The sequence below is a fragment of the Centruroides sculpturatus genome, unplaced genomic scaffold (genome assembly GCF_000671375.1).
Source record: "Centruroides sculpturatus isolate CEXI.00-Female unplaced genomic scaffold, Cexi_2.0 scaffold164, whole genome shotgun sequence".
In the NCBI taxonomy this organism is placed as follows: Eukaryota; Metazoa; Arthropoda; class Arachnida; order Scorpiones; family Buthidae; genus Centruroides; species Centruroides sculpturatus.
In genome coordinates this window covers 530,238-544,395 of record NW_019384679.1, presented here as the reverse complement: position 1 = coordinate 544,395, position 14,158 = coordinate 530,238, and positions in this window count along the sequence as shown.

Sequence of the window (14,158 nt, the reverse complement as noted above, 5' to 3'; positions counted from 1 at the left end):
CGATGTTAAGCCTAACGAAGATTATTGTATCGTTAAAAATTATTTTTTTATTTTGTACAAACAAAATAAATATATTGAAAAATATAAAAACAATCAAAAATTATACTTCAGAAGTTAATTTAGTATCAAAAACGTAAAATATTTGAATAGCCGAAGACATGGACAAAGATTGCAGCGCCACAGCATTGGCGAAAATTTAAATTTGCCGACTAGAATTCTTTCGGATAATCGACTTTCGGATAATCGACGCTCTACTGTATTAAGGAAACCAAATTAATACTAACAACATCGATTTCAGATTATCACCGTGAAAGAGAAAATAATTTAATTTTTCCGACATTCTCTTTGGTGAGAATTTTCCGATTAGAAACTGGTTACATTCTTTAAATATAAGCTTGTGTAAACAGAGAAAGAAAACTAATAGTCAGCGCATAGTCTAACGTGCAACAGGACACAAAATGAGTGATGGAAATTGTATAGTGGAAATCTCATATTTGTGCAGTAATTAATTGTCAGATTCGAGATTTAATAAGTATTTCTTTTTTCTGATTATGTTAAAATTAAAATATTTGCCTAAATTCTTCAGTGTGCCGTAAAACATGTCCAAAACAGAACCCGAATAAAAAAGAAACCAGTCGAAAACAGAAAAAATTTCGGAACGGAGCAATTTTCTACGTTAATTAAAAAGGAACATGTTCAAAATGGAAACATGCCAAACAGGAGAAAATATTCGGTACCGTGAGATACACAGATTTTACTGTATAGTTTATTTGGCCCACGAAAAATGAGCTAAGCCTATGAAAAGAATGTTTGTAGGATTTGTATTGAATATATACAATTAATATTTTTTATGCGGTTGCAACATCAATATCATCATTTTCTGACACAATTTACCATTGAAAAGTTTTCTGACAAGAAAATGGTTTCATACTGTGTATGGCATGTGTTTGTGCTAGCTTACGCCGAAATAAGCCTATTATGATTGTTTTAAACTCTTCCGCCCTGTGAGCACTAAAAGGGTCTCTTTTAGCAACCTCATTAGGGGTTCGCCAGGCCCACAACGGGGCGGCCGGGTGGTAAGGGACGTGCCCCGACATATCCGGACAGAATTCGCGTTCTCCAGAGCGGTAGGCTGCCACCTTGGCCGTTCGGCCATCCGGCCATCAGCCTATTGTGATTAGTCAATGTATGAAGTTTATTTATACCAGACGATTACGTAAATAATTTGAATATTTGATTCAGATGATTCCTGGTCTTCATGTTAGTTGAATATCTTTTGCACAATTACATATTTATTATAAGTAGATTTATCATTCGCATACAACTGAACTTTCGGCTCCCCGCTCTGGTAAGTCGAGATAGAATCCGCGTTGCGATTACACTGTGGCGTACCGTAGTGGGGGCGGCACTTTTTAGGGGGCGGCAAAATTTCACAATAAATAATAATAATATCTTGTAAAAATTTGAAACATCCTAATTTATACTTGCATCGCGCCTACGATAGTGCTATCGTCCGGATCCTGCGAAACCTGTTAACCTTTTTTTTTGCTTGTACGATTCATTCGGGTTCATATACACCACTAATGTCCAATAGAACTATTTTAAACAGGTCGCTGCACTACCATCAAATGTTTCATTGCTTGTTCTGTGACAAAACTGAATTTTGGTCTTTTAAATTGAAATACCTAAATAAGGGGGGGCTGAAATTTTCCTCCGCCCCGGGCGGCTGACACCCACGGTACGCCACTGCGATTACATATATTTTATGAGTAAGTTTACTGGTAACTTTTGAGATCTCAACTGCAGATGAGGTGACTATTCCGTAGGATTCTGCTCTATGCGACTACTGCTGAACCTTGTTAGAATGCCGCGACTGCACCCAATTATCAGAATTGTTCACGGATGGGTTGGTCTGGATATGCCGGTTCCGCCGCTTAACTACCCAGTCAACCATGATACGATAGGCAGGCATTTCGGGTCTCAGTATTTAGTGACCTCCTCACACTTAATACAGAATCATTCTTAAACAGCGTTCGTTTTATTTATATAAATTTAAGTAATTAGGCTTGCTTTTCATGGAAAATTATAGTCTAATATTTAGAAGTAAAATAAAAGAAAAAATTGTAAGATTGAATAATGTTGAAAGCTTTCCTATTTAATACATAGGGGAAAATTAAGTAAAATCTAAAAATAAATTAAGTAAAACCTTTTTTAATTGATAAAATAACTATATTTTTAAGTAGATTTTAAATATTGATTATGAATATTTTCACCAGATGGCGATAAAATCGAAAATTTAGAAGAAGAATTATTAATCGAGTATAATGTATAGAATTATAAAATTTAATTTTAAAAATTCGATAATACTAAAAAAAGAAATTTTAGTTTTTAAATTTAAATAAAATATTATTCATTTAAAATTAAACAACATCAGCTTTTTTTTTAATATTTAATTTTTATTTAGTAATACAAGATATCCATAAAGTCCGTGTGCAATTTTAAAAATTTATAACTTTATTAGTACTTGTGATAGAAAAATTCCGTAAAAAGTATTAGAAAGCTTAATGTACGTAGTTTTAAGTAAAATTATTTAGTAACTTTTTAATAATTTAACAATTTTTCGAAACTTTTAAAAATACTATTTTCCAGAATTACGTGTGACCCGTGGTTTCAACTGAAGAAAAAGTAAACTGTGTCCTTTAGTTGGCTGAACTGAAATTTACTGTTGCTTTACATAATAGATTTTCTATTTTCCAATACATCATACATAATTTCTCTATCACAAGTACTAATAAAGTTATAAATATAAATTGCACACGGACTTTATTGCTTACGTTGATTTTTATATTGAATATCGAAATTGACTTTAAAATTTTATTCTAAATATAATATAAATATTTTAAATGGTTTCGAATCTTCGGTTTAGAATCAGAGATGACAAACATTTTTTAATCGGATAATCAGTCCCATTTCAAAGGGCTGTCATAAAGCTGCACATTGTATTACAAATTGCTTAAGTTGATACACTATATTTAGTATATATCCACAAAAAAATATATACATAGATAGATTGAAAAAAGCACAGAAAACACTTTTTAGTTAATTTATCTGAAAAGTGAAGAAAAACAAATAATTTCTGTATTATATACTATTATACCATTGTATAGACTATCAGGCCTCATTAAAAGTTACAAAAGGTTGCAGATACTCCACATATAATCTGGATAAAAGTTTAATTGAAGAGTAACGCAAAGCCAAAGTCCTCACTCATATCAGCAGACAAAAGAAATATCCAAATCAAAACTGCTCAAGAGTCAAAAATTAACTTATTCATTAGAAAATAATAGAAATAAATTTTCGAATTAATGTAAAATCTAGAAATAAAATTTATTTTTCAAATCCAGTATATATAAAGTAATTTTAAAATCGTTAACAATAAATGACAATGTAAAACTATTAGATAAAAATATTTATTTTATTCAAAATTTGTTTAATTAAGAACTGTTTAATTAATATTCTTAACGAGACATAAACGCGTTTCATTAATAATTTTATTTTAATATTTTTATGATAAATTATTATGATTTTCTTTATATGTTTGGTTATTTAAGTGATGTGTTTGCTATTCTTATTAAGGATAAAATTTTTATTTGATTTTAATGAATTTAATACCTTTAAATTTTTACTTTTCAATCTTTAATACTGTATTTAATTCATGGTAAAGGCTATGTGCACAACAGCATGGGATCATAAACTTTTAACCTTAGTGTATTGCACCCTCAAAATTTAACTTAACTGAAAAAATAGCTTATACTATATATACATTATTAAATTTAAGGAATGAGAATAAAGAGCGTCATTCACGAATTTGGTTAATACAGTATTAGTTTATTTTTTAATTATAAATTGTTAAAGGGCTCAACATAAGCTGTTCAATAAAATATTTTGCTAAAGTCAATATTTAAACCAATAAAAACAATGTTAATTACTATATCGCATTTGTCGGCATTTCTAAAATGCTTATTTTTATAATAATTAATAAAATTTTTCAAGAATATTTTATAAATAATAAAATTAAATTAATTTTGTGACTTACTTTAATATATCTATATGCTGTATCTTGATAAAATGTCTATTTTTAGAACAAAGCTTCTGAAAGATTATATTTTAATTTTACGCATTTTTTTTTCAATGTTTAACGTAGATAATCTTAATTAAATTATTTTTCAAATTTATAATGCTAATAATTAACTTTTTATCTAATGGAAGTGATATAGTTCGGATCCTTATAGAAGCTCCATAGAACTATACAATAATTATATAAGATCATAAAATATTGTATATGTAAGAGCACCTTACATATACAATATTTCAAAAGTTGGTAAATTCATTTCATTATACGTATATCTGTAAATAAATTGTTATAGGATTCGTTTAAGTATTCTTCTACTTAATGAGTTCATATCAATATAAACATTTTTAAAAAAATTTAAATATTAAAACAATGGTAATAAACGCATAATACTTTGTCTTTATATTTTGCTATGCATTTCAATTTTAAATTATGTATTCAAATGAATCTATAAATAAATCATTTGCTTTGGAAGTTATCTAAGATTTGATAATTTCTTAGTCATAGTTTTAATTTTAATGAACTATAACAAATAAATTGTAGAATTTGTCTCTGATAAGTTTATACTTTTAGAAGAAAAAATAATATTTAAAAAGAAAAAAATCTGCGTGTAAATTGAGAACGAATGTAATTAAATTATACGTATAAAACATCTAAATAAAAAATATTTTCATTTATTCTTAAAATTTATATCAAGTCGATAAATAAGCGTAGGTCTATTTGTCATAAATTGTGTACTTGACTAAAATTAAGATAATGCGATGAGTCTGATAAGATATGTATGATAAACTGTATGCCAAAGTGAAATAACTATCATTTTCAAGTGTACAAGACTATTTGACAGCAGAGAAAACTTAATTACAGTAGAAACTGTATCGTTATCAGTTCTTGTTTGTCTTTCCCATCTCTTTCTTATTATCTCCCAATATAGATATAACTTTTAATAAGGAAAAAAAAGGAAATGGAAAACCGTAATAAAATTTTCTCTGCATCATTTCGAATAGTGCCAGTCAAATATTACAACAGTTAGGCGGGATTTGGTGAAATTTAGGACATGGTTGGGAGGAGTCAGGATTGATTGATTGATCCAAACGACGTTTGGCAGGGAAGTCCCACTTTAGATTTATCAAATAAAAGGGTGCGAGGGGAAAGGCCAACTGCTGTTCTATCACCGTGTAATTAATACAATCGACAACTGCATATATATGTATTTTTTTTCCATCTCATAAAATTAGCTGTATTGTGAAATTTTAAAATAATTTTTAAAATATTATTTATATACAGGCCTATGAGATTATGAGAATATCTATTCCATATTTAACAAATTACAAAACAAATTAATTTTTTCATAAAATAGAGAAAATATTTGAACATCGATTAGAAATTAGAATTCGTATCCAAAATAAAATCATATAGCTTGAATTATTAATATAGAATAATGAATAACCGAGCAAAGATTTTGTAAAATATTTATTGCAAATTCTTTAATTTTTGTTTTATTTTATGAGCTGGAAATTCTATTTTTAAGAACATAGTGCAATAGAAGGTTTGTGTAATCAGAAATTTTGTATAGAAATTTTAAATTTCACGTTAGTGCATAAAATTTTACTGCTCCGTTTAAAGTATCATAATATTATAACATTTCCCAATTATCTCTTTAACTGAGAGCTTGCAACAGCTAGTGATATGAATTCATCATTTGATCGACTAATTTTTATTAGATTTTTTTAAGNCCAAATCGCACTCTTTGTAATAACAAGAGCAAAACAATCGCAACAACAACAACAACAACAACAGCTTCAATTGTCGAATTCATTTGTTACGTGTTAAACCACGAAGAAAGGGAATTTAATGAACAATTTTGGATTTTTTTAAATTATAATTTTAGAATCTGACGCGTGTATAATAACGATTAAAAAGCCACGTCACACCGGTGTGGGGATAGGGATTAGAATAGGAACGGTTCCAGTGCCGGCCCGAGGCAAGTTTTAGGATGGAGCGAGATCCTATTATGGCGCCCGGGGATGGAACACGCACTCGACCCACGCGCGTCTCAACAGATAAGGCCATTCACATACTGACCACACGCTTGCAATTAAAATATCGAAAAGTGAAAAAAAATATTTTTTCCTTTACTTTTTTTACCACTGAGGCGCCCCCTAGGACTTAGCGCCTGGAGCGGCTGCTCCGTTCGCCCTATGGTAGGGCCGGCTCTGAGCGGTTCGATAAATGCACATGATGGTGCTGACGTGATCGCAGCACGAAATACAAACATGTAAATATAAACATTTTGCGTTAACCAAGACCGTACACGGGAATATAAAACGAAATTAAAGCAAACACTTGGAGCAAATACAACAAGAACTTGATATTTATACCGTAATATCGGGAGAGATGATTATTTTATGGCAATTTCTAGAAATGATTCTATATACATAATTATAAAACAAAGCGTGCATTGTAACGTGGATCTGATGAATCACACCCGCCGAATAACTATTTAGTCGGCAACTTCAATATTAATTAAACTGATGCTTAATGTCACCAGGAAAGTCGTGCTAAAATTCCGTTAGTTTCCTCCAAGTTTTTATATGCGTAAGTGAGAGATATATAATTACCATAAAAGATTTCTATTCTTTCGATAGGTGATTGCTAAATATCAAAGTGGAATACAGTAGAGCGTCGTTTATCCGAAGCAATTGGGGACTGGGGTTGTTCGGAAAAAAAAACGATATTTCGGATAACCGATTATGTACGAAAAAAATATATTAACCTATCCCATGTTGAAATTTTTCTCTGTTGCGTGTCGCTTCGCATTGAATTTTCGTCGATGTTAAGCCTAACGTAAACTTTTAAAAATAATAGTTGTGACTATTGTATCGTTAAAAATTATTTCTTTATTTTGTACAAACAAAATAAATATATTGAAAAATATAAAAACAATAAAAAATTATACTTCAGAAGTTAATTTAGTATCAAAAACGTAAAATATTTGAGTAGCCGAAGACATGGACAAAGATTGCAGCGCCACAGCATTGGCGAAAATTTAAATTTGCCGACTAGAATTCTTTCGGATAATCGACGCTCTACTGTATTAAGGAAACCAAATTAATACTAACAACATCGATTTCAGATTATCACCGTGAAAGAGAAAATAATTTAATTTTTCCGACATTCTCTTTGGTGAGAATTTTCCGATTAGAAACTGGTTACATTCTTTAAATATAAGCTTGTGTNAGATTATTGTATCGTTAAAAATTATTTTTTTATTTTGTACAAACAAAATAAATATATTGAAAAATATAAAAACAATCAAAAATTATACTTCAGAAGTTAATTTAGTATCAAAAACGTAAAATATTTGAATAGCCGAAGACATGGACAAAGATTGCAGCGCCACAGCATTGGCGAAAATTTAAATTTGCCGACTAGAATTCTTTCGGATAATCGACTTTCGGATAATCGACGCTCTACTGTATTAAGGAAACCAAATTAATACTAACAACATCGATTTCAGATTATCACCGTGAAAGAGAAAATAATTTAATTTTTCCGACATTCTCTTTGGTGAGAATTTTTCGATTAGAAACTGGTTACATTCTTTAAATATAAGCTTGTGTAAACAGAGAAAGAAAACTAATAGTCAGCGCATAGTCTAACGTGCAACAGGACACAAAATGAGTGATGGAAATTGTATAGTGGAAATCTCATATTTGTGCAGTAATTAATTGTCAGATTCGAGATTTAATAAGTATTTCTTTTTTCTGATTATGTTAAAATTAAAATATTTGCCTAAATTCTTCAGTGTGCCGTAAAACATGTCCAAAACAGAACCCGAATAAAAAAGAAACCAGTCGAAAACAGAAAAAATTTCGGAACGGAGCAATTTTCTACGTTAATTAAAAAGGAACATGTTCAAAATGGAAACATGCCAAACAGGAGAAAATATTCGGTACCGTGAGATACACAGATTTTACTGTATAGTTTATTTGGCCCACGAAAAATGAGCTAAGCCTATGAAAAGAATGTTTGTAGGATTTGTATTGAATATATACAATTAATATTTTTTATGCGGTTGCAACATCAATATCATCATTTTCTGACACAATTTACCATTGAAAAGTTTTCTGACAAGAAAATGGTTTCATACTGTGTATGGCATGTGTTTGTGCTAGCTTACGCCGAAATAAGCCTATTATGATTGTTTTAAACTCTTCCGCCCTGTGAGCACTAAAAGGGTCTCTTTTAGCAACCTCATTAGGGGTTCGCCAGGCCCACAACGGGGCGGCCGGGTGGTAAGGGACGTGCCCCGACATATCCGGACAGAATTCGCGTTCTCCAGAGCGGTAGGCTGCCACCTTGGCCGTTCGGCCATCCGGCCATCAGCCTATTGTGATTAGTCAATGTATGAAGTTTATTTATACCAGACGATTACGTAAATAATTTGAATATTTGATTCAGATGATTCCTGGTCTTCATGTTAGTTGAATATCTTTTGCACAATTACATATTTATTATAAGTAGATTTATCATTCGCATACAACTGAACTTTCGGCTCCCCGCTCTGGTAAGTCGAGATAGAATCCGCGTTGCGATTACACTGTGGCGTACCGTAGTGGGGGCGGCACTTTTTAGGGGGCGGCAAAATTTCACAATAAATAATAATAATATCTTGTAAAAATTTGAAACATCCTAATTTATACTTGCATCGCGCCTACGATAGTGCTATCGTCCGGATCCTGCGAAACCTGTTAACCTTTTTTTTTGCTTGTACGATTCATTCGGGTTCATATACACCACTAATGTCCAATAGAACTATTTTAAACAGGTCGCTGCACTACCATCAAATGTTTCATTGCTTGTTCTGTGACAAAACTGAATTTTGGTCTTTTAAATTGAAATACCTAAATAAGGGGGGGCTGAAATTTTCCTCCGCCCCGGGCGGCTGACACCCACGGTACGCCACTGCGATTACATATATTTTATGAGTAAGTTTACTGGTAACTTTTGAGATCTCAACTGCAGATGAGGTGACTATTCCGTAGGATTCTGCTCTATGCGACTACTGCTGAACCTTGTTAGAATGCCGCGACTGCACCCAATTATCAGAATTGTTCACGGATGGGTTGGTCTGGATATGCCGGTTCCGCCGCTTAACTACCCAGTCAACCATGATACGATAGGCAGGCATTTCGGGTCTCAGTATTTAGTGACCTCCTCACACTTAATACAGAATCATTCTTAAACAGCGTTCGTTTTATTTATATAAATTTAAGTAATTAGGCTTGCTTTTCATGGAAAATTATAGTCTAATATTTAGAAGTAAAATAAAAGAAAAAATTGTAAGATTGAATAATGTTGAAAGCTTTCCTATTTAATACATAGGGGAAAATTAAGTAAAATCTAAAAATAAATTAAGTAAAACCTTTTTTAATTGATAAAATAACTATATTTTTAAGTAGATTTTAAATATTGATTATGAATATTTTCACCAGATGGCGATAAAATCGAAAATTTAGAAGAAGAATTATTAATCGAGTATAATGTATAGAATTATAAAATTTAATTTTAAAAATTCGATAATACTAAAAAAAGAAATTTTAGTTTTTAAATTTAAATAAAATATTATTCATTTAAAATTAAACAACATCAGCTTTTTTTTTAATATTTAATTTTTATTTAGTAATACAAGATATCCATAAAGTCCGTGTGCAATTTTAAAAATTTATAACTTTATTAGTACTTGTGATAGAAAAATTCCGTAAAAAGTATTAGAAAGCTTAATGTACGTAGTTTTAAGTAAAATTATTTAGTAACTTTTTAATAATTTAACAATTTTTCGAAACTTTTAAAAATACTATTTTCCAGAATTACGTGTGACCCGTGGTTTCAACTGAAGAAAAAGTAAACTGTGTCCTTTAGTTGGCTGAACTGAAATTTACTGTTGCTTTACATAATAGATTTTCTATTTTCCAATACATCATACATAATTTCTCTATCACAAGTACTAATAAAGTTATAAATATAAATTGCACACGGACTTTATTGCTTACGTTGATTTTTATATTGAATATCGAAATTGACTTTAAAATTTTATTCTAAATATAATATAAATATTTTAAATGGTTTCGAATCTTCGGTTTAGAATCAGAGATGACAAACATTTTTTAATCGGATAATCAGTCCCATTTCAAAGGGCTGTCATAAAGCTGCACGTTGTATTACATATTGCTTAAGTTGATACACTATATTTAGTATATATCCACAAAAAAAAAAAATATACATAGATAGATTGAAAAAAGCACAGAAAACACTTTTTAGTTAATTTATCTGAAAAGTGAAGAAAAACAAATAATTTCTGTATTATATACTATTATACCATTGTATAGACTATCAGGCCTCATTAAAAGTTACAAAAGGTTGCAGATACTCCACATATAATCTGGATAAAAGTTTAATTGAAGAGTAACGCAAAGCCAAAGTCCTCACTCATATCAGCAGACAAAAGAAATATCCAAATCAAAACTGCTCAAGAGTCAAAAATTAACTTATTCATTAGAAAATAATAGAAATAAATTTTCGAATTAATGTAAAATCTAGAAATAAAATTTATTTTTCAAATCCAGTATATATAAAGTAATTTTAAAATCGTTAACAATAAATGACAATGTAAAACTATTAGATAAAAATATTTATTTTATTCAAAATTTGTTTAATTAAGAACTGTTTAATTAATATTCTTAACGAGACATAAACGCGTTTCATTAATAATTTTATTTTAATATTTTTATGATAAATTATTATGATTTTCTTTATATGTTTGGTTATTTAAGTGATGTGTTTGCTATTCTTATTAAGGATAAAATTTTTATTTGATTTTAATGAATTTAATACCTTTAAATTTTTACTTTTCAATCTTTAATACTGTATTTAATTCATGGTAAAGGCTATGTGCACAACAGCATGGGATCATAAACTTTTAACCTTAGTGTATTGCACCCTCAAAATTTAACTTAACTGAAAAAATAGCTTATACTATATATACATTATTAAATTTAAGGAATGAGAATAAAGAGCGTCATTCACGAATTTGGTTAATACAGTATTAGTTTATTTTTTAATTATAAATTGTTAAAGGGCTCAACATAAGCTGTTCAATAAAATATTTTGCTAAAGTCAATATTTAAACCAATAAAAACAATGTTAATTACTATATCGCATTTGTCGGCATTTCTAAAATGCTTATTTTTATAATAATTAATAAAATTTTTCAAGAATATTTTATAAATAATAAAATTAAATTAATTTTGTGACTTACTTTAATATATCTATATGCTGTATCTTGATAAAATGTCTATTTTTAGAACAAAGCTTCTGAAAGATTATATTTTAATTTTACGCATTTTTTTTTCAATGTTTAACGTAGATAATCTTAATTAAATTATTTTTCAAATTTATAATGCTAATAATTAACTTTTTATCTAATGGAAGTGATATAGTTCGGATCCTTATAGAAGCTCCATAGAACTATACAATAATTATATAAGATCATAAAATATTGTATATGTAAGAGCACCTTACATATACAATATTTCAAAAGTTGGTAAATTCATTTCATTATACGTATATCTGTAAATAAATTGTTATAGGATTCGTTTAAGTATTCTTCTACTTAATGAGTTCATATCAATATAAACATTTTTAAAAAAATTTAAATATTAAAACAATGGTAATAAACGCATAATACTTTGTCTTTATATTTTGCTATGCATTTCAATTTTAAATTATGTATTCAAATGAATCTATAAATAAATCATTTGCTTTGGAAGTTATCTAAGATTTGATAATTTCTTAGTCATAGTTTTAATTTTAATGAACTATAACAAATAAATTGTAGAATTTGTCTCTGATAAGTTTATACTTTTAGAAGAAAAAATAATATTTAAAAAGAAAAAAATCTGCGTGTAAATTGAGAACGAATGTAATTAAATTATACGTATAAAACATCTAAATAAAAAATATTTTCATTTATTCTTAAAATTTATATCAAGTCGATAAATAAGCGTAGGTCTATTTGTCATAAATTGTGTACTTGACTAAAATTAAGATAATGCGATGAGTCTGATAAGATATGTATGATAAACTGTATGCCAAAGTGAAATAACTATCATTTTCAAGTGTACAAGACTATTTGACAGCAGAGAAAACTTAATTACAGTAGAAACTGTATCGTTATCAGTTCTTGTTTGTCTTTCCCATCTCTTTCTTATTATCTCCCAATATAGATATAACTTTTAATAAGGAAAAAAAAGGAAATGGAAAACCGTAATAAAATTTTCTCTGCATCATTTCGAATAGTGCCAGTCAAATATTACAACAGTTAGGCGGGATTTGGTGAAATTTAGGACATGGTTGGGAGGAGTCAGGATTGATTGATTGATCCAAACGACGTTTGGCAGGGAAGTCCCACTTTAGATTTATCAAATAAAAGGGTGCGAGGGGAAAGGCCAACTGCTGTTCTATCACCGTGTAATTAATACAATCGACAACTGCATATATATGTATTTTTTTTCCATCTCATAAAATTAGCTGTATTGTGAAATTTTAAAATAATTTTTAAAATATTATTTATATACAGGCCTATGAGATTATGAGAATATCTATTCCATATTTAACAAATTACAAAACAAATTAATTTTTTCATAAAATAGAGAAAATATTTGAACATCGATTAGAAATTAGAATTCGTATCCAAAATAAAATCATATAGCTTGAATTATTAATATAGAATAATGAATAACCGAGCAAAGATTTTGTAAAATATTTATTGCAAATTCTTTAATTTTTGTTTTATTTTATGAGCTGGAAATTCTATTTTTAAGAACATAGTGCAATAGAAGGTTTGTGTAATCAGAAATTTTGTATAGAAATTTTAAATTTCACGTTAGTGCATAAAATTTTACTGCTCCGTTTAAAGTATCATAATATTATAACATTTCCCAATTATCTCTTTAACTGAGAGCTTGCAACAGCTAGTGATATGAATTCATCATTTGATCGACTAATTTTTATTAGATTTTTTTAAGATAATTTTTAGAATAATAAGATAATAAATAATCGGGATTTTACTGGATATAAATTTGATAAATATAATTAATATATAAACTAATTGATAAATAATATATACAGAAGGATAAAACGAGAATTTCTCAATTTAAAACAAAATTAATAAATTCCTAAATAATTTTTGTCGACAGGAAATCCGTAAAATATGGTCTATATTTTTTTGAGCAAACTATGTAATATATCATCGATTTTTCTTATAAAATATAAATTATAAGTAATAAATCTATATCTTTTATGTATTAAAAATACATATTAACTTATATTTAATAGTAGACATAATAATATTAATTATGATTAATATTATTATATTTACTGTCAACTGTAATATGTAATATAATTTATAAGCAAAGTTAATGTGGTCAACGTGCCGATTTCCACTTTGTATAAGTATATCAACAATATAACTAAATACAGTTTTAATATCCTTCAAACATAATTCTAAGATCTTATGGACATAAAAATAAATCCATTTGGATGTTGTAATTAATTTCAATTTGAATAAAAACGTACGGAATTACTCCATTTTAAATTTAATTCGTTGTCTTTTTGGTGTCTTATATAAGTGTAAATATTTATTCTGGTAAATAAAAAGTATCATTAAAAACGATATTTTTTCTTTATTGACAGTTCTCTATCGTTCTTTAATTGTCCTTTTTTAGCATTCCGGAAAACCGAGATTGTATTCAGAAATATGGTTCTATGGTTCCTCAGAGGATCGCGATTCATCGATAAGAAAACATTGTTTAGGCCATAAAACAGCGTCAATATATTTTTTAAAATTTTATTAAATTGTCTTATTTAAATTTTAACGTATTTTTTTTATTTTATTATCTCATTGTTTAGATTATTTAAATGTAAAAATTACTTTATTTACAAATTAACAATATTAATATCAGCTGA